Source organism: Macaca nemestrina, chromosome 2, assembly GCF_043159975.1.
Source record: "Macaca nemestrina isolate mMacNem1 chromosome 2, mMacNem.hap1, whole genome shotgun sequence".
Classification (NCBI taxonomy): Eukaryota; Metazoa; Chordata; class Mammalia; order Primates; family Cercopithecidae; genus Macaca; species Macaca nemestrina.
The window spans coordinates 29442551-29466127 of NC_092126.1; positions in this window are offsets into that span (position 1 = coordinate 29442551).

The window sequence follows — 23577 nt, forward strand, 5'->3', positions numbered from 1 at the left end:
TCCCGTTACTGCTCATTTCTCTTGTATCCTTTGCAGAAAAATGTAGAGTTGGTGATTCTCCCTTTCCCCGCTTTCTCTCTTCCTTTTTCTCTCATAGAGAAGCCACATAATATTAGTACACAAAGCAATATATGTGATGTATAGTTATATCATTAACCTTGATGATAAAAGTGGACACCCCACGAGTGTTCCACCTAAGTATTAGAGCCTTACCGATTCCATTGAAATGACTTATATATTAGTCTCCATTCCACTCCCTGCCTCCATTCACCAAAGCAACTACCTGAATTTTGTATTCATCATTCCCTTTCTTTTATACATAGTTTTGTCACAAATGTTTATATTCCTAAACAACATGTATTTAGTTTTACCCCACATTTTGTACTTTATAAAAATGAAAACCCAATCACACAAAATCAATTCTAACTGGAATTGTCAATGGCAAAATGTTCAGATTTTGAGGTGAAAATAAAGGACAGTATCTTTACAACTTGCAATTAGAAAAGGATGTTTTAAACAAGACACCAAAATCACTAATGGTTAAAAGAAAAAGCAAAAACTCCTCTCCTCATGCATAAACAATGTCTTCTCCCATTCTCTCTGAGATGTTACACCGCCAAGAAATTGAACCATTAGTAGCTCATTATTTTTAGTTAAACTTAACCCTAACACTATGGGATTCCTTTAAAACACAAATGTCCTCTAGAAATTGATAATGTATTACGTCTGCACTATACATTGGATTTTCTGGGAAGCAGTCTCTAAGACAAAGATTAGCATAGATAAATTATTATTATTATTACTATTATTATTTTAAGGAGGATCTTGAAATCAGCAACTAAGGAGTAATGACATTGGCAAGAAGGAAAGGAAATAGGATTAGACAGGGAGAAGTTGAGCTGTGATGCAGTCTCAACGGAGGCCTCACCCTATGCCACAGGTAGTTCAGAAGCTAGAATGGCCCCTCAGAAAATTTCCAAGTTGAAGCACAGAGGCCCTTATCTCCTCATCTACCAGGCATTGGAGGCAGTCGATCATGGGCATGAAGGCTCTCTTCAGTCAAGCCAGGTCCTTTAGGGATTGGCAACTGGGTGATATTTGCTGTCAGTACTTCCAGAAGCTGGGGTGTATGTTATTCCTGAAGGTAAATCTGGATGGCACATCACAGCATTCACCAAAGTTTCTCACTCCTTAGACTGGTTGAGTGTATTATATATCTTCTTGAGCCCAGAGAGATCTAATGGCAAGAGAACACCACGAATGGGTGGATTGACAAGGGAATGAGAGAGAAGAAAGCAGCTCTGAAAGCAACTTGGTACATGTTGAGAAGGGAACATTTGCTGGGTCATTGGTATTAAGTCAGGATTATGCAGCATACCAGCTTCAAACTATTTCCTGGGATCCACCCTGATCCTTGCCTCTAATTAATACTGAATTACCCAACAATCAGACAAGTATATTCTTAGAGAACCAACCCTACAGGAAAAACTATACACCTCACATACCCCCATTCATCTTAAAAAGTCCGCTTTGACAAACTTACCTAGAATTTTGCAATCAGAAAATCTAGAAAGGAGCTATTTTCATTTCAGCATGAACAAAAGTGTTGAATCATTTCAAAACATAAAATTTTGTACTTTGAATTAACAGGTGGGAGAGTGGCACTGAGCCAAGGGAGTAACCTAACCTTTCTAGCACTTTGAGTCCTTAGTCTCTTAATCAGAACCATGCCTCAAATGGAAACCCTGAGCTGCAGGTAACAGGGAGCAAGAGCAGCTCAATGAGGTAGATGCAGGCTTGCAGTAGAAGCCATAATAGAATCCAGTGCCCTCTCAATAGATAGCATTGCAATTATCAACTGCCACAGAACTCTACAATTTTTGAGAAAGTAAGAAAATTCTCAGCAATTTCTAAAGACTGACCCCAAAAAGAGAGCAAGACAAAGCCATCAAGAAATAGCCGGTCCTCCCTTTATGTTTATTTGATGTTGCTTCATTCGGGATGAATAGGTAGAAACAATTGCAACTGAACATGAACATGCAGAGGGCAACATGAACTTGTAATTGTTCTCCAGAATGTTAGCGTTCAACAAACAGCATTTTTGCAAGATAGTAATAGGTTTCTTACTTATAGCTGGGGGAAGATCTTCCAAGTACATTTGGGAAATTCTGTATATTGCACCTCTCTTCTGCATAGTCACAATGCCCATTAGCTTATTGAAAGATCTGAGAAGTCCTGCAGCAAATAAACCTTTTCCATCTTGTTGGAATGTGTGGTCTTCAAGAGTTAAGCCCAGAACACGCTTTCCCTGGAACACCCATCAACCTTTTGCCAAACTAGCATATGAAGCACTCATTTGGGAAAATGCGGTTCTAACCTACCTGATCTATTTATAGAAAAAGAAGCCTGAGGATTGGAGAGGAAAGGGGTCCTCTCCAAGGTCATCACAATTGTTAGAGGTGGAGTTGAGACAATAACCCTGGTTTCATAGCCTTCCAACCAAGGTTCTCTTTCCACTAACTACTGGGAAGAAACTCAGATTTGCTATTTTATAATATGGCTATTGATTTAAGGTTGACTTAAGATGGCTGCAAGGATTCATCTTAAACAGAAAACATTTTCCTTGTTTTGGTTACTATGGGTTTTTATATTCTTAAGAGTACTTTCAACCCTGGTCTGGGAGAGAAAGAGACAAAGAAGGCGTAGACATACTCAGCTTGGTAAGGGGAAAGAGTGTCTTACCTAGGCCGTTGAGGTCTATGTGTGTCCTTTAAGGACTTTTTAGACTTCCTCTGGGAGGTTGAATGACCCAGTTGAGGTTTAGAGAGGTGGGACCTAGAACAGTGGAAGGTGAAAATAGGAGAAAGCAATGGGACCCCAGTGATGTGGCTGCAGAACAGGCTCCTGGGAGAGAAACCACCATGAGAGGCCTCCCTGTGATGGACACTAGGAAAGGAATGTCTGCTTCCCAGTTTGATGTGGCCTCCTGTGGGGCAGTGCCCCTCTTTGGTACGCTCCCCACTCCCAAGGTCTGTAAGTGAAGGGCAATACGTAGCACAGATAAGTGCCAGCCCTGGAAAATGCTACCTTGATGAATGCAATGTGGGTCAGATCCATATTTGGAGTGCAAAGCATAAAAAAGAAGGCTGAAGCTCCAGAGAGAGTGGGGTACTGGAAGCCACAGGTAGTCAAAGGAGATCCTGGAATAAGAGTTTGGAGCAGGAGTTGGCAGGAAGCACCTGCATCTGTAAGAATTTGCCTCCCAACCAAGGGGTGCCTAGATACATTAGAGAAAGAGCTGAATGTCTTTATTCAAAGCAGGATAGAGCCTCAAATAAATTTATTTCAATATTTAGGTAAAAGGTGAGCCAGAAGGCTAAATGGGACATTTAAGGTATGCAATGAGATAGGCACAAAAAATTTCATACGAGAAAATCTCTCAACATGGCTCCTAATTTATTCAATTGGAATGACCACTACTAGCTTCCTGTCACCACCTACCCAAGAGGCTTCAGCCGCCTTTGCTGCATTTAATTGTTCAATGTGGACCCAGCCCTACTACAGTCACTAAAGCAACAAGCAAACACTGGGCCAGTCCTACATACTCCTTAATCCCTTAATCAAATACCCCTAGGATTAAGTAGCAAGATCAATGGGGAATGGGCATGGAGAAGACTAAGAAAATGCACACATTCAATTTTTAAGACTGAAATGCTACCAAGATTTCAAAATTAAAAGTCTTTAAAATCCTAAGGTGTCATGTCACAATCTTCTAATTGGCCTGATACTACACACTGCTGGCATAACAGTTCTGACTTAAGTTTTAATTCCAAATAGCCCTAGAATACCTTAAATCGCAATATGGTCCTCTACTTTTTTCCCAAAACTTTAGCGAACTTCATAACAAGTTGTTAAGTTAGATGTTTCCTGGTTGTGACCCACACCTTCCTGGTGGTGACACACATTTAAATCCTTTTTTCCACTTTTTCCTACAAGGTAGGCTTGGCTCACCTGTACATGACAGAGCCAAGTTTCTCCTCCCTATCAAAATTCAATATCCTTGAATGTAATTTCTGGAGCTGCCTGATATTCAGATGTATGCTTTCTCACACTGCCATGAGAAACCTGAGCATTGTTTTCAAAAATACCACTTTTGTTTTGTTCAAGTGGTATGTGCCTCCTCCCACAAGAAGCTTACATGAGCCAGTCAGTTGGAACCCAAGGTGGATGAGGTTTCAGAGTTATGTTAGTTGCTCTCAACATGCTTCAGAAGTTCCTGCTTGGGGTAATTGTAATGGTTATTCCAGACTATCCCTTTCTAAGCAGCAAGACTTAGAACCCTTCTCCACAGCATTTGCCCAAGCCATTGCCCTTCCAGAAAGTAAGTCCAAATGGTATCTTCAAAATCAGATATTAATGCCCCATGCATTCCAACAAGACAGCCCATCTGCAATTAGTTTTGTTTCTACTCCCTCCATAAGCAAAGCTTTTTCAGAGTGCATATCATAGTGTTTAGCCAAGAAGCCAGATGCTTAAATCAGTATTTCCTGTTCCAAAGGCCACTTGTCTGCCACCAGCAAGGCTGGAGGATTTTATCAGATAATGACATTGCTATCCTCAACCATTCTTTGTGGAAGAATGTCTATTTTTCAAAGAAACAATTCTGAAACATTGGTAGCATGTTCATTTTAAATGAGAAAGGTTAACGCAGTCAACCAGATTAAACACACTCAAAATTTTGAGGCCAGAGAGCTGAAATGAGTTGATGATTTCATATTTTAAGTAAATGTGGGTGTCAGATTTTTTTTATTATTCTTACTAAGGAATGGATGTGAGGAAAAGTTTCTAGGTGGCACAGCTGAAGGGTGTGTCTGTCAAGGAGTTTGTAATTTAGCGGTGTTGAGTAACACGACATGTTGTTTCTTCTTTCTAGTGAGAAAAGCAAGGACAATATGCAAAGCTATGGGTCTGGAGGATCATCTGGGATTAAATGTTGAGAACAATGCAATAGAGATATGGAGCTATCAGAAACAAAGTCCTGTAGTTGCAAAAAGATATTCTTTCTCTTAGAAAGTTTGGGAAGAAGTTGCATAGGGAAATAATGGAAGCTATAAAGACTAAAACTTGTTCCCATTCTGCCGTAATTGTTTATTCATGTCCTAATTAGTCCTTTACTATTAAAGAAAAACATTTCTAGAAAAGTCAGTCATAAATCTACTAGACAAGAGCTTGCAAACTCTTTTGTAAAGGATCAGATAGTAAATTTTTAAGCTTAGTTGTAATCTGTACTAACTGCTCAACTCCACCATTGTAGAGGGAAAGAACCACAGTGAATGAAGTTGGCTGTGTTCCAAAAAAACTTTATTTACAAAGGCAGAAAAAAGGCTGCATTTGTCCAAGGTGGTTTTTTGTTGACCTCTGCCTCAGACTATAAGTTTTATGAAGGAGAGAGCCTGTATTCCCAAGGCCTAGGACAAACATACCTAATTTTATTGTGCCTCACTTTACCGCACTTTGCAGATATTCTGTTTTTTTACAAATTGAAGGTTTGTGGTAACACGAGTCAAGGAAGTCTACTGGCACCATTTTTCCTATAGCATGTGCTCACTTCCTGTCTCTGTGTCACATTTTTGTAAGTCTCACAATATCTCAAACTTCTAAATGATTGTGAAATCTGGTATGGTGATCTGTGATCAGTGATCTTTGATGTTACTACTGTAATTGTTTCAGGGTGCCATGAACTGCGTCCATATGAAATGCCAAACAAACTATATATGTTGTGTGTGTTCTGACTGCTCCACCATCCAGCTGTTCTACCATCTCTTTCCCTCTCCTTGGGCCTCCGTGTTCACTGAGACACAACAATATTGAAATTAGGCAAATTAATAATCCTATAATGGCCCCTAAGTGTTAAAGTAAAAGGAAGAGTTACACAACTCCCACTTTAAATCAAAAGCTAAAAATGATCAAGCTTAGTGAGGAAAGTATGTTGAAATCCAAGACAGGCCAAAAGCTGGGTCTCTTGTACCACAAGGTTAGCCAAGTTGTGAATGCAAGGAAAAAGTTCTTGAAGAAAATTAAAAGTGCTGTACCAGTGAATATGAGAATGATAAGAAGCAAAACAGCCTTACTGTTGCTTCTTATCTGCTGATCTGAGAACATTTTAGTGATACGGATAGAAGATCAAGCCAGCCACAACGTTTCCTTAAGTCAAAGCCTAATCCAAAGCAACATTCAAACTCTCTTTAATTCTTGTAAGGATGAGGAAGACAAGAAAGCTACAGAAGGGTTTAAAGCTGACAGAGGTTGGTTCATAAAGTTTAAGGAAAGAGGCCATCTCTATAACATAAAAGTACAAGACGGAGCAGCAAGTGCTAATGGAGAAGCTGCAGCATGCTATCCAAAAGATGTAGCTAAGATAATTAATGAAGACGGCTGCATTAGACCACAGATTTTCAAAGTAGATGAAACAACCTTCTATTAGAAGAAGTTGCCATCTAGGACTTTCATAGCTAAAGAGGAGAATTCAATGTCTGGCTTCAAAGTTTCAGAAGACAGGCTAGCTCTCTTGTTAGGGCCTAATGCAACCGGTGATTTTAAGTTGAATCAAATGCTCATTTACCATTCCTAAAATCATAGGGCACTTAAGAAATATGCTAAATAGGCTCTGCCTGTACTCTATAAATGGAACAACAAAGCCTCTATGATAGCACATCGGTTTACAGCATGGTTTATTGAATATTTTAAGCCCACTGTTGGGAACTACTGGTCAGAAAAAGGAAGATTCCTTTCAAAATATTACTGCTTATTGACAATGCAGCTAGCCACCCAAAAGCTCTGGTGAAGATGTAGAAGGATTTTAATATAGTTTCCATGCCTGCTAACACAACATCTATTCTGCAGGCCATGGATCAAAAAGTAATTTCAATTTTCAAGTCTTATTATTGAAGAAACACATTTCGTGGGGTTCCTTGGGGTGGTTGTTGCAATAAGACAATAATAAAGTTTAAATAGGTCCCAAAGACAGTGTTCACCTAATCCATCTGAGCAAAGTAAGTTTAAAACTTCTGGAAAGGACTCACCATTCTAGGTACCACTAAGAACATTTGTGATTCAGCAGAGGCAGTCAAAATATCAACATTCACAGGAGTTTGAAAAAGTTGATTTCAGTCCTCATGGATGACTTGGAGGGGTTCAAGACCAAGACTTCAGTGGAAAAAGAAACTGCATGCAAATGGTGTGGAAATTGCAAGATAACTAGAATTAGAAGTAAAGCCTGAAGATGTGACTGAATTGCTGCAATCTCATGATAAAACTTAAATAGATGAGGAGTTGTTTCTTAGGGATGAGCAAACAAAGTGGTTTTCTGAGATGGGATCTACTCCTGGTGAAGATCCTGTGAAGACTGTAGAAATGAAAGCAAAGGATTTAAAATATTACGTAAACTCAGTAGATAAAGCAGCAGCATGGTTTAAGAGGATTGACTCTAATTTTGAAAGAAATTCTACTGTAGGTTAAATACTACCAAACAGCATTGCATGCTACAGCGAAGTTTTTCATGAAAGGAAGAGTCAATTGATGCAGCACATTTTACTGTTCTCTTAAGAAATTATGACAGTCACCCCAACCTTCAGCTAACACAACCCTGATTAGTCAGAAGCCATCAACACTAAGGCAAGACCCTCCATAAGCAAAACGATTACAACTTGCTGAAGGATGAGATGATCACTAGCATTTTTTAACAATAAAGTATTTAAAATTAAGGAATGTACATTGATTTTTTAGACATAATGCTATTGCACACTTAACAGACTACAGTACAGAGTAAACATAACTTTTATATGTACTGGGAAGCCAAAAAACTTGTGTGACTCAATTAATGGTAGTATTCACTTTATTGCTGTGGTCTAAAACTGAACCCACAATATTTCTGAGGCATGCCTGTACGTTGTAGACACTCAGTAAATATTTGTGAATGACATCAAAATGTTGGAATATGGCCCTAGCTCTATCATTGTGTGATGTAGACCATTTAATCTTTTAGATCCTCAACTTTTGAAAATATGAAATGGAAAAAGCAATGTTTACACTGCCTGTTTTAAGGAATGTCTCATAATAATGTAAGATAACAAAAAAAACACCACATTTACTGAGCTGTTAATAAGTACCATATTAAGCTAAGTGCTTTATGTCCTAGTCTTCATTTAATCCTCACAAACCTACATTATTTCCCTTTTGTCAGATAAGGAAACCGAGCACCTAGAGATCTTAAATAGCTTAGGTCCCATAGCAAATGACAGAAGCAAGATTCAAACTCCCGAGCCTGCTTAGTTAGTTAATCACTACATATGGCTTAATTTTCCCCAAGCTTGGAAATTGAAATGAGTTGTTACAAAATTTGTTTGTTTTTTATGAATCATGGGATAACTTGCTCTGTATGACCAACAACTTCTTTGTACTTAGCTGTCCAATCCTCTTAACCTTCAGCCACCATCACTGGGGAACAGAAAGACATGCCTGATAAATCACTTAAGGTCTTTTGGGTAGTGGGTAATTGCTGGTGAACTAATGTAAAGAAGGGGAAATATTTATTAGAAAAGTACTAGATTGCTCCTAGAACTAAGGAAGAGTTAAATAATGCCTTGGGATGAAAGCAGACCTGAGCAACAGGACATTGATAATGAAACAATAGCTCCAAAGCATCTTCCTCTAAGTAGCTCAACTAATATTTTAAATTTCTTGGAAAAAGAATCTCTTTTCTCCTCTTGCAGCAGGCATTTCTGCCTTTATATTAGTCATCTATGGTCATGGAACAAAACTAGTGGCAATTGTACAACAACAGATGAAATTAAACCATAAAGCAGGTAGCCACCTCTGTGGACCTACATAAGTGGAATACTTCATTTCCATGCCATGTTCTGTCTCCAGCTGACTCTACCCGACACACATTGCCCCCTTATGACATTTTGGCTTTAAAATAAGAAAATTCGATATTTAGTGTTTCTTCTAATCCTCCACTATAGCCTCCTAAACACACAAATAAGGGCACTGTTAAAAGTTCCAAATGCCACTACTACCCTCCCACATTCAACTCCATACCCCTTCTACCTATTTCCTTAATACACTGTCTTTTTTTTTTTTTTAACTTTTAAGTTCAGGGGTATGTGTGCAAGTTTGTTATATAGGTAAACTTGCCCCATAGGGGTTTGTTGTACAGATTATGTCATCACCAAGGTATTAAGCCTAGAAGCCATTAGTTATTTTCCCTAATCGTCTCCCTCCTTCCACCTTCCACCCTCCAATAGGCCCCAGTGTGTGTTCTTTCCCTCTATGTGTCCATGTATTCTCATCATTTAGCTCCCACTTAAAGTGAGAACATGTATTTGGTTTTCTGCTCCTGTGTTTGCTGAGGTTAATGGCCTCCAGCTCCATCCATGTCTCTGCAAAGGACATGATCTCATTCTTTTTCATGGCTGCATAATATTCCATTGTGTATATGTACATTTTCTTTATCCAGTCTATCACTGATGGGCATTTAGGTTGATTCCATGTCTTTTCTATTGGGAATAGAATACACTGTCTTAGCCACCCATCTTTAATCTTTTGATCACATGACCTATTTATGCTCATAATCTTTGATCAGCCCTGCCCACTCCACCTATAATGGCATATAAATATGTTGATAGCAAAATTATCATGCTTGTTTGTTTGTAGGTTAGCCATAGTAATAAAATTCATTCTCATGACTCTAATTTTGTATGTATCTGTTTTACAATTTCCATGACTGAAAATATAGCTTTAGTGTCATGACCCAATTTTAATGCAAAATGGAATAATTATTCTTATTCATTTTTGTTTTATAAATATATTCTTAATCATATTTCTACAATAATTTTTAGGATGTGAGCACTAATTTCTGGTCAGCACAATAACAGAATGCCTGATAAACTTTACCTTCCTTGGTACAGCATGCTTTCTGTTCTCATCACATAGGGAGTCAGAAACTTTGGGATAGTATTTGGATATATATGAACTATGGAAGGTTGGAAATTTGAGACTCCACTTTTGTGTTTTCCTTAATTTGTAGTTGCATTTCTGCCCCTCTGTACTTCTACTCCTCAGCCCAGAACCACCTGTTTCTTTCCACAAGCCAAGAACTTACACATTATACCAGAAGACAGGGCCCAGAATCCAGAGAGATCATAAAGCTCTCTGCCACAGAATATCTGGAAGGAGTTTGAAAGGGTCTGGGGCATTTTAACCCATGGTGTTCTGTACAGTTCAGTTTTTGTCGGTATTTTCTTCTTCAGATCTTTAAGTTACTGTGCCAAAAATAAAAACATTCCTAGCTAGTAATAATCACTTCAATTTATTATCCTAAACTAATTTCCAGGTACTTTGTTAAGAACTTAAAAAGCACTATCTTACTGAATTCTTACTAAATTCCAAAACCCATGTTATAGATGAAGACATCAAGACTTACAGAGATCAAGCAGATCGATCGGCCACACAGCTGTGAAGAGGAAGCCGTAGAATTTGGACCCAGGTGTTCTGATTCCAATTCCTGAGCTCTAAATCCCTTACATCCCTTACAGTTTTTTCACTCTTACCTTGCGACTTGCTTTGACCATTATACTACTGTTATTATATAATCACATTATATAATTATATTATAAAAACATATTATAATCTACTATTATAAAATGTTATTTTGTTAAATGACTTGTAATAGTTTTCTATCTTTTCTGTCATTAAATTATTATGATTGATTCTATAGCCTCCAGCCAGAAACCATATCTCTAATTTCATCATGGAAATTAATAAATGGTAAAATTCATTCATTCATTCAATTTGTATATTTTGCTTATTATGTAGCAAACCCTTTGCTAGGCTCTATTATAGAGCTAGAAATTAGTGGTCCTTCTGTTCGTGGAGTTTGGAGAGCAAGACACTAGAAAAAAGAGGTGAGACAATGAGAGAGAAAGAGAAAGAAAATGAGAAAAAGAATTGGCAAAAAAATTACGAATATTTGCTACACAATAGGTCAATAGGTAAAATTTAATCAAAATTTACTCTGTAGACAACTTTTAAAGATTGATTCCAGTCTATAAATTTTATTCTGTAAGTATGGAAGTATCTGACATTCCTCTGATTAAGGCCTGTCTGAGCCACTGGATTCTGCGGGGAAATTTAGGGTTCTTTTCCACAAAATATCATAGCACATTCTCTGAAACTAATTCGTTACTATTAGCCAACTTCAAACTGCCTCCATTGTTATAAATTTTTGGAAATCATGATGAATAAAGGAATGGAATTGATTTATAAACAAAGAAAATATATAGACCATTAAGTACTAAAGAAAACGAATTTTGTCTTCAAGACTGGGCTTATATGTGGGAAATCGCAGTAGTGTTAATCTAAGAAGAAATATCACCTCCTTATCCTCAGAAATAGAGACTACTTTAGTACTAACAGAGGGTCAAATTTAATTAACAGCAAACACCGCAGTAAAATTTTCAGAATGCAACCAATTCTTTAATTGTTTTTCATTTTCCAACAATAAGAGTACAATAAAATTCTGCTAACAGAATCTAGAATAGAAGTCAGTCCCCTATATTTTAACCTACATGACAGAGGAGCAAAATGTGTAAGAATATAAGAAAATCTTTTTTTTCTTAGACTTCTTAGTGACCAAAATAATGATACAAAATGACCAAGACTAAGTCAACTTGAAGTTTCAAGCTTTCTCTCAGAGTTAATTTTAGTTAAAATGATTTTAGAGCTTCTAAATGGGGACTTTTCCCCTCTTGTTTGCTTGATTTTTGTTTTGTTTTCTTAAAATTTATTTTCCCTTTGGACATTCCACTTATGCCAGGTTTGGGAGGAGAAAAGCTTCGATAATTCTGCAAGATGGTTGATTGCTATGTTTTGGTTGATTAGGATGAGGTTCCAATAAAACATCAAAACGTATTGGTGTGCCTCTCAGTTAAACCTTCAAATCCTTAGAGGTGTTTCTCATCACTCAAACAACAGACCATAAAGTTTGCTTTATGCAAGTAGATTGATTCCTTTATTTGTACTCACACACAACCATAAAGGTTTATCTTCTGATCAGAGAAAGAAAATAAACAAAGCAACAAAGGTCTTCACAAAAGTGAGTAACAGAGCCAAATGAACAAGTTCTTTGTTCTTTCCAGGTTAACAAGAAAGAGAAAGAAAGCAAAAAGTAGAACTAGAACAGAATTCGGGCTCCATGCTTTTTTATGTTACTTTGATTCATGTTAAGCAAACTTCAGTGTGTGTTTAAAATCTTGGGGATTTATATTATTAACCAAACAAGAATTTTTACAATCAGGGAACATTTGTCTGGCTTCCCCCTCGCCTCCTCCCTCCCCACCCATCCCCCCAACCAGCACACACAATTTTTGTAGAATATTTTGTTGGCTATAATTAAACTATGTGTGTTAATTAGGATTAGATTTTAAATGCACTGCTTGGGAAGTTGAAAAATACAGGATCTGAATGAGCCCAAATTGAGATGACACTTGAATTTTCGCAGATGTTTCCATAATCCTAATTTCAAATTGATTGTACTTCCTGAACAGTGAGAAGCCATTTTCAGTTATTTATTCAGACGTGTGCACTAGTTTTCCCTCTGCCAGTGGGTAAAAAATATCTAGTACTTTCGTTAACTCCTTCAAATAAACTGATTTTTTGAGGCAGGTTTTATTGGGAAGGGTGCCAAATAAGTCCCACCTGCTCCCAGGGTCACCCCAGAGCCCATATATAGGCCCAAGAAAAAATCTGGACACCAGCAATTTATCTTTTGCCTCCCACTCATGATGGGTTCAGCTGGCCTTTGACTATCGTTGCTCAACAGGCCAGGGAAAAAGCAGAGAGAGGGTAAAAGAACTTTGCAAATTGTTGGCCAGCAACAGCCCACAACATGTGACACTTGATTCAGCCGCAAAGATGTGCAGCATACTATGCTGCATAAGCCCAGGATTTGGACCCCACAGCAGAGCCACCTGTAAAACACATTCCCAAATAAATGGCCTGTAAAAAAGATAAGCCCCCGCCAAATGTAAGTGTGTCAGTACCAAGCGGCATTTCAGCTAATGCTGAAAGTCCAACACCAGACTTTGTGCCTGAAAAAAAGGGTGGTCTTCTCTTATGTATATGTAGGTTTGTTGCAATTTCTCTCTACATTTTATTTTATGCTCAACCCTGAATCCAGAGAGTCTTCAGAAATTCTGTCTTGGAAGCAACCCCATTCCCCTGACAAGTCTCCTATTTGATTGTAATTCCTTGCAGCTTTCCTGTTAGGGGGGGCCTCTGCTGAATTAGAGGCATCGTGCCTTCTTCCACCTGTAACGATTTCCCACTCAACTGTAAGACAATGGCCATGATTGATCTAATGAGGGACTGGAAAAGCCAGCTGATTGCTATAAATAGTTGAAAGCAAAAACTTGTGCTTGGTTTCCCAAAGAATTTCTCATCAACTCTTGTACCCTAACCTAAATAGGTAAGCAGCCGCATGGCAAATTAGGTGAAACATTTAAGCTTTTTCTTGGTGGGAGTTCGTACAGAGGGCAAGGCAGAATTCAGGGAGCAAGAGATAATTGATGGAATATTCATGTTTTAAAGTAACAATCACATGTAATTCTATATGTCCCATGAAGGCACAATTCCCTTTTTTAACAGAAAGCAGTTTGGATTATTTTATGGCTGTTTTTAAAAATATTTGAAGTTCAGTGGAAACAGCTTTGGTGCATTCATTTGTCAAAGAAAATAGCAAGCTACAATGGTACATAAAAGCAATTCACATACTGTCACTGAAAATCATATAATTTTTTTCCTCATTGCATCTTTTAGCATATAATTCATACAATATAAACATATAATTCATAATTTATATGTTCCTTAACCCTGGCTGCACATTAGAATCACCTGATGATGACCATACTCCTGCTCAATTACATCAAAGTATCTAGGCCTGGAATTCAGAAATGAAGTGTTTTAAGCTCCACAGGTGATTCCAATGGGCAGTCAAGCTTGAGAATCAGCTATTGTGCTAGGAGGTCTCCGATAATAAGATGGAGAATTTTTTCTCCTGTCCTATATGTGGAAGGAAAAGAGGCAAGTAAAATGGTCCCTGACTCCCTTGCCCTGTGATTTATCTGAGGATTAACATTTCATCTCAGGTATGCCTGCACTTGCTCCTGATCTCTCCCAGAGCCTCCTCCTCTGGTGATCACAGCGACCTCTTCGATGTTTTAGTTAAGTAACTTGCTAGGGCTACCAGCTGTTAAGTGGAAGAACTAGATATCAAATCAAACCAGTGTTGGCTCCAGTTCATGCTTTTTACCATTACAAAGGCAAAGGTTAAATACTGTGGACCCATGAGCCAAACCCAGCCCAAGACTTGTTTTGTTTGGCTAGCACAGAAGTACAAAAATATTTAAATTTGTGTGTCCATATGCTGGGTGTGGGATCTCCAGTTTACCTGAATGCCAACCATTCCCTATTGTCTTGACATTGAGCACATTTCAATCATTTACATTAATAATAGCTTGGTTTCTGTAGACATTTGAATTCACATCCCTGTGCTAAGGCAAGAAAGCCCCTTGTAAGTATGGGGAAGTCACAAAAGTGTAAATTCTGTCACATATTTATATCCATTACACATTAATAAAGACTAAAATTGACCTGCCTACTCATCTGATGGTAACAATTCTCATATGAGGAAAGTTAAGAAGGCAAGTTCAGATCTAAGGATAGGAGAAACAATTATATATGAAGATGTGAGTTCCTGAACACGAGTTATTTTTTATACTCTTATCATTCCAAATTTTTATTTTAGATTCAGGGGGTACATTGCAGGTTTGTTACGTGGGTATATTGTATGGTACTGAGGTTTGGGGTACAACTGTTCCTGTTATCCAGGTAGTGAGCATAGTGCCCAATAGGAAATTTTTTCAGCCCTTGACCCCTTCACTCACTCCCCACTCTATTAGTTCCCTGTGTCTATTATTACTATATCCATGAGTATTCAGTGTTTGGCTCCTACTTATAAGTGAGAACATATAGTATTTTCTTTCCTGATCCTGCATCAATTCACTTGGGATAATGCAAAGGACATGGTTTCATTCTCTATTTATAGCTGCATAATATTCCATGTGTATATGTACGATTTTTTCTTTATCCAATTCACCATTGATGGGCACCTAGGTTGATTCCATGTCTTTGCTGTTATGAATAGCGCTGCAATGAGCATATGAGTGCAGGTGTCTTTCATAGAATTATTAATTTTCTTGTGGATATATATCCAGTCATGGCATTGATGGGTTGGATGAGAGTTCTAAGTTCTTTGAGAAATCTCCAAATTGCTTTCCATGGTGGCTGAACTAATTTACATTCCCACCAGCAGTGTGTAAGCATTCTCTTTTCTCTGCAGCCTCACCAGCATCTGGTTTTGGGTTTTTGTTTGTTTGTTTGTTTGTTTTTTCTTTTTTGTTTTGTAATAGCCATTCTGACTGGAGTGAGATGATACCTCATTGTGGTTTGATTTGCATTTCTCTGATTAGTGATGATGAGCTTTTTTTTCACATATTTATTAGTTGCTTGTATGTCTTCCTTTGAGAAGTGTCTGTTCATGACTTTTTCTCACTTTTTCATGGAGTTGTTTGGTTTTTGTTTGTTGATATGTTTAAGTTCCTTATAGATTCTGGATATTAGGCCTTTGTCAGATGCATACCTTGCAAATATTTTCTCCCATTCTGTAGAATGGAAGAAGGAGAAGTCCAGTTTCATTCCCACATTCTTGTCTTTTATTCTGTTGAGAGTTTCTTTTGTTGTGCAGAAGCTCTTTAGTTTAATTAGATTCTACTTGTCAATTTTATTTTTATTGCGATTGCTTTTGAGGACTTAGTAATAAACTATTTCCCAAGGCTGATGTCCAGAATAGTGTTTCTAGGTCTTCTCCTAGGATTCTTATAGGTTTTTCTGGTTTTGTTTTTTGTTTCTTTTTGATTTTGTTTTGTTTTTGCTTGAGACATGTTCTCCCTGTGTCACCCAGGCTAGAGTATAGGGGCACAATCATTATTCACTGCAGCCTCTACCTTCCAGGCTCTAGGCATCCTCCCACCTCAGACTCCCAAGTAGCTGGGGCTACAGGCACATGCCACCACACTAGGATGTTTTTTGTTTGTTTGTTTGGTAGAGACAGGATTTCGCTGTGTTACCCAGGCTAGTCTCAAACTTCTGGGCTCAAGTGATCCTCCTGCTTCAGCCTACCAGAGTGCTGGGATTATAGGCATGAGCCACTGCACCCCACTGTATTCTTATAGTTTGAGGTCTTATATTTAGATTTTTAATTCATTTTGAATTAATTTTTGTATCTGGTGAAAGGTAGGAGTCCACTTTCATTCTTCTGCATATGGCTAGCCAGCTATCCCAGCGTCATTTATTGAATAGGGTGTCCTTTCCCCATTTCTTATTTTTCTCCACTTTGTCAAAGATCAGGTGGTTGTAAGTGTGCAGCCTCATTTCTAAATTCTCTGTTCCACTGAACACAATTTATAACAAGCATGTTCATTTGAAACTGGTGCTTTTTACTAATTCCATTCATTCACTCATTTATCCATTCATTCATTCACTTAGTACTTACCTGCTAGATAGAAGGCACTTTAAAGACAAGAGAGAATCCCAAAGGATAAAAATTAACCTGTGAGTTCCATTAAGTGCCAAGCATTTTGGTAGGCTTTTTGCAGACATTTTTTTCAGTTAATATTTAAGACATTCAACAACCTACCTACAAGTATGCATATTTTACTAATAGAGTAAACTGCGAGCATAAGGAATATGAGGGACATTCTCATTCATTCCTTTAATAAATATGAATGAGCAACCACCACATGCCAAGTGCTATTCTAGTGTTGATGACCCAGGAGTTTAAACAAGACTGACGAGTTACCCACCCTCCGTCAGCAATGTGTTGGAGCCATCTTGCTGATTATTGGAATTTCAGGAATTTTGCAAGCCTATTGCTAAATCACTGGCAACTTGAATTTTGTCATGTCAAAAGTATTTACACCATGGAAATCAGGAGAAAGTATAAATTAGGGCTTTTTTTTTTTTTTGAGAGTCAATTTACAGCACACCACTATTTGTATGTGTGGTGATAATTTGTCTAAGTCAACTTATGAAGTCTTAGAATTCTAATTCATGTCTGTCTGCCTCTGAAACCAGAGTCATGTCTACTTTGTCACTGAAAAAGTCTTTACCCTCAAGAAGTCTGTAATACAGGCAGAGAGAAATACATCAACACATAAGAGCATGAATTCTAATATAGAGACCTGGATTTAATTCCACCTGCTACTCGCCATCCATATGACCTTGAGGATGTAACTTAACATCTCTTTACCTCAGTTCCACCACTGTAAGTGGAAGAATAATAAGACTTACCTTGTTGGATTGTTGTGAAGTAATTAATCAATACTATGTAATGGTTTTAAAACGGTATCTGGCACTTGGTAATGACCATGAAAGTGTTATTTATTATTATTTAAAAGAATAAGCAAAACAAATGAATGCGTGTGTCTACAAATGTCTGTACCATAGAGAAAAAAAGATATTTTGAGCGTATATATATTAGAGAATTATGACTCTCATTCCCTTCCATTTTGCTGAATTGTATAAATGCTCTTGCAATTGTTCAAAGGTTGTAGGAATCAACTGATTTAACTGTAACTATTTTCATCGTAGTGGAAGGAAGAAAACTGCTGTCTTAGGCTGGAGATTCATTTGAATTCAAAAGATTATTCAGTCTATATCACTATATCCAATCATAGGCTCACCAAAATTCTCAATGATTTAAAGTAATCGAGAAGCTTGCACCCTCACTGTGTCTACTGGACTGCCTATACAAATCAGTGCACAGCCAAGTTGTATTCCATTTTTCTGTGATTCTTTAAAAGCAGGCAGCTTGAGTGTTTAAAAATATTTAAAAGCATGTAATCAAGATTAGTTGGGTTTTTTTTCCTCTTATTTTTTTGTTATTTGTATTGATTGATTACACCAGCACCTTTTTAAAGAGGTGTTAAATTCCCAGTGAAATATAAAAGCATTGTTATTCGAAGCTACTCATCTGATGGGAACAATTCTGATATAATGGAAGTTAAGAAAGGGAGAGAGGATCCAAGGATAGGAGAGACATTTAATCATCTATCAAGAGGTGTGTCCCTGAACACAATTTGTAACAAGAATGATTATGCTTCAAAGAAAATTAAACAATAAAGGAACTTTTACTTTAAAAATTAGATACAGTTATTGTCAGTTAATAAGATTAACTAGGATTTGAGCAATCTATCTAGAAGTGGCCATGCAATTCGTAAGCTCAAGATTGGAAGTTTCCTGATTGTTATTCAAGTTATTCAAAGATCTACAAAGATCAGCAAAAATCGAAATTTGGACTGTTTCAGAATTTAAGTCCATAAAGGGCAAGTGTGTCATATTTAGTGTTGCTTATTTTGTCAGATATCAGATTAAGCAGTCATTAGTTCAATCAAATTACTTAATATTATTACTTTGTATAAAATGCTCCATAACTTCTGTACATATCAAAGTGTATAATTTATACCAAAATCATTACTTGCCAATATTTGGGGAGCTTAGTAGGAAATTAAAATGCTATCTAGTCTAGCCAGCTAGAATGAAATTTCTTTTATAGGGATTCCTCTTCCTCAGTCACTGTCATAAACTTTGTCAAACTTTTAGGCTAAATAGATATACAGTATACACTAATGGTCTAGAATAAATTACTCTGAATGTTGTAATATTCCAATGCTCTGAAACTTACTGCCTAGACACATAATGATATGTTTCAACTTAACGTTGAAAAGAAGGAAGAAAAGTTACCAAAATGATGTACAAAAGAAAATTAAAAGTTGAAGAAAGCAACAGAGAATAAGGTAAATCTTGAAATGGTGACCAAGCTTGATGGTAACTTTCAAAGAAAGCTGGCAGTCAGTGGTTGGGGGCGCTCACTCTGTCGCTCTCTCTTTCCATTTCCTTATTTTCTACCACTTGAAATTTTGAGGATTTTTGAGGATTGACATTTTGAGGATTTGTTTTACTTATTTTTTAACCTTATGAACAGCCTCATGACAAACAAAACTTTGTGTGGTTCCTACCTTCTCCAGAAACATCATCTACATTTAAGTCAATGAACATGATAGAATGTCTAGACTCTGTGTCATGTTATAAGAGTCTGGGTCTCCAGAAGATTCTCACAGATAGACACATACACCATATATTGAGAAATAGTTCACCTCAATGAATTAGATAAAGGGCATTGAGAATAACCAAATTAACAACTCAATAACAGATTTTATTACATTTTTATATTCTTTTATTCTGGTGATAATTAATTGTAAAAAAGTTGGAAAATTCAGAAAAGCCCTCCAAAGACAAGAAAAGTCCCCTAGAGAAAATCATTATTACCACCATTTTTATAGATAGACTGCTAGCCTCAAAGACAAATAAAAAAGAATAAGTGTTAGAACTGTTAAAGGTAGAACTGAAAAGTTTTTACACCTGATTAAATGTGGTGGAAGGAAAGTCATCAAAAATAACCATGATTTTCAAAACTAAACAACTTGGTACACAGTGCTACAATAAACTAGATAAGGAGCGTGAGACGAACAGTTGACTTAGTGGGAAAAGGCAGATGATAATTTAAATATCCAAGCTACAGGTAAACAGCAATAAAGCCACATGGAAATTCTATATATGTATGGTTAGGCCAAGGAGAAACTACCAGTGATACTCTTAAGATATCCATGTTTAAGTTGGGTACTTAAGTTTTTTTTTTTTTCCAATTTTTTTATTTTGTTAAAATACACACAAAATGTACCATCTTAACCATTATTAACTGTACAACTCAATACTATTTAATTTATTCACAATGTGTAACCATTACCACTATCCATCTCAATAATTATTTTCATCTCATAAAACTGGAAGTGTATACCCATTAAACAATAACTCCTCATTTCCCCCACCACTTCCTCTGGCAACCGCCATTCTGCTGTCTGTCTCTATAATTTTGACTACTCTAAGCACTTTATGTAAGTGGAACCATACACTATTTGTCTTTATGTGCCTGGCTTATTTCACTTAACATAGCGTCATTGAGGTTCATCCTTTTTGTAAGATATGTCATAATTTCCCTCCTTTGTAAGGCTAAATAATACTCCATTCTATTTCTATACTATGTTTTGCTTATTTATTCATCCATCAATGAACAATTTGTTGCTTCCACATTTTAGCTATTGCAAATGATGCTGCTATGAACAAGGATGTACAAATATCTCTTCAGGACTCTGTTTTCATTTCTTGGTGGAATTGCTGGATCATATGGTAATTACATATTTAATTGAGAAGCCATCATACTCTTTCACACAGAGGGTGTACCATTTTACATCCCAACCAACAGTACACAAGAGTTCTAATTTCTCCACATCCTCACCAACACTTGTGCGTGTGTGTGTGTGTGTGTGTGTGTGTGTGTGTTTCAGTAACAGCCATTCTAATGGGTGTGAGAGGTGGTATCTTGTGGTTTTGACATGCATTTCCCTAATGATTAGTGACATCATGTTCTTGTGCCTATTGGCTATTTGTATATATTCTTTGGAGGAATTTCTATTAAAGTCTTTGCCCAGATCTGAATCAAGTGGGTTGGGGTTTCTTGTTGTTCAGTTTTAAGAGTTCTGTATATATTCAGAGAATTCATTCATTATCAGATAAATGATTTGCAAATATTTTCTCCCATTCTGAAGATTGTCTTTTCACTCTATTAATATTATATTTGATGCACAAACTTTTTAACTTTATTTTTAAGGATAATTTTAAACTATGTATGACAAGTTATGAATTGTGATGAGAATTAATGAAACAGACTATATTTTGATCCTGCGCCTCAGTTCATATGAATATGTTAAATGTACATATATTTTTTATAAGGCACACCTCCCAGGATCTTTAATATCGCTTAAGTCAAAGAGATAGGCACTTAAAGTCAAGAAATTGATTCACAAACACCTTCCATCAATGTTCACCAATAACTTCTAATCTCAAATACTTACAAAAATGTCAATTTATTAAAACTCCTGTGTCATGAACTTTCTTCCATTCTAAAAACAAGACAACAACGTCACCAAGAGTTAAATTGTTAATAACAATAAAAATAAACCACATAGCTAGGACTGAGAGTGAGAAGCTTGGAGCCTTGACCACCCAGACATTGGTCACTGGGCCACTGTGGTTGCTACCAGTCCAAACACAAGTGACAGACCCATCCTTGCCTTCCCTATTTTTACGGACACTTAAGTGTCTTCCTTCAGTAGACTTAGCCCACTCAGATCATGAGCAAATAAATAAGTAGTAGATACTATTGGTTATCTACCCAGTTTTTATTTTCCCTTTATTCTTTGCTAGAAAATTCCCTATTCTGTTCATGCTGGTCATGATCCTAGACCTGGACAATTACTTTGATTGTTCTATGCCAACAATGAGACCTCCTTTCCCTTTTCCTAGCTGTTAGTCTAGGAACATGTGGCCAATGAGATTTAAGAGAAATTCTGATTCTGGGTTTTAGATTTGCCTCCTTAATGAAAGAGCGAGCGATGGGAGTAGAAAGCCCTTTTTCCTCCCCTATACCCCCACCTTCCACGAAATAATACTTTAAGCTTCTGCAGCCATTTCCAATCACATAGAAACATCAAAAACATGCTTAGGATAGCAATATAACAAAAATTGGAAACTCATGGACCTTTTATGACATCTCTGGAATGCTATGTCAACACTGGACTTCTTACTTCAAAAGTGTCTGTTATATTTAACCATTAATTGACCTTAATTTGCAGTTAAAAGCAATCCTAACACAGTTTATAAGATGCCTAGTATATATTAGGCACTCATCATATTTTAATTTTAGAATAAATTAATAGGCAGTCAAATGATCACCAGCCTCAGACGCCCATTATAAAGCCTAAATTTAACCTAGCTGAAAAGTGTGCTTGGCATGGGTACCTACATCCCAAAGTCCTGCATACTTCACCTAACACTACTGTACTCACTATCCATATCTGGGTGTCAAGTTGTTTTCTTGATTTGCATCCCAAAGTGGTCTTCTTCATTTGTGTGCCTTGACACCCAGGCGGCTGAGTTTCTGCAACATCTTGCTTCCTACCTTCCAACCCTGCGGGGCTAGACAGTCTTCATCAGAACAATTTTAACTCCTCTGGGCATTGCTGTGAACCACTGGTCACCATATCTTCTTTTCTTGCTTCTTCTAATGCCCTTGAGAACAGCCAGGTTGGAATGGAATGAACAGGAGCCTGGCAGGGTAAGAGAAATGGAAAAGGAACACAGGCCTGAATAATCCATCAGCTGGCTAATCTATCTCTGAATAATTCATAAACTGACTAATCCAACCCTATCATCCTGCCTATACATCTAGGAAAACAAAAAGGAGCCTTCAGGCAGCTAGCCTTTTAGCTTCTTCCAATGAGCTCCAATATCTCGGGGCAAAGCCAAGAATTGTTCCTGCCACCACTACATCCACGGGGCTTGCAAGGGACAGCTATTCAGTTATATGTTCTCTGTGGTTTTACTAGCACCACAGTAAAATACTTCAGGCAGAGAAAACAAAACATCAAAGAATTCAAAGGAAATGAGATAATCAGAATCAAGTCTCCAGCGTTCCCAGGAAGAGCATCTTAATGGTTAAGTAAAAACGACACAAAAACAGCACGCTTGAAAATCTGATTCTACACCTCTCTTCCTTCTTAAGGACAAAAGTACACAGTTCTCCATCCCCTTTATGAACTCACTTGATAAAGATCCCAGATCATTCAAAAGGGAAGGCAGACTGTACCTCTTTATTAACCTGGCATGGAGGAATGGCTAAATACCAGTGTTATCCATTATCAATACACTGCCAGTCTTTGACATAGGGAGTCCGTGCTTTAGGGGAGAAATTGTTTAATCCACAGAATATTCCCCAGCAGCTATTATGGGACAGCTGTAATATAGAGAGATTTTTTTTTTAAGTTGATGAAATTGGAAATCAGGTAGCCAATGTCTACATCTGAACTTTGTTGAGGAAGATTGCTGTCATTACACATCACTATTTGTTGAGTTATAAAAATCCAGAGATGTTTTCCCCACTTGAGTGAAAAGGAAAACTACACTGGAATGAAAGCAGATAACTGCCATTAGCTAGCTTGGCAGTGGTAGAGTCTTTCATTCTCCACACCTTCTATCTTTTGCTGAGTTCACCTCTATGCTGGTGCTGTTCTGCGCATAGGGACTCATAGGAGAAACAGGCAAAGCTTCTGTCCACGAGAGTTCACAGATTCTGCTACAGAATCATTCATCTAGAAATCTCGAATTAATCATACTGGATACTAACTAACATTCTGGATTTGCCTTAATGTAACCACATATAATTCCATATACTGTTGCAGCCAGAGGAAACCTTAGGGACTGCCAGGAAAGGAGAAGAGATAACGG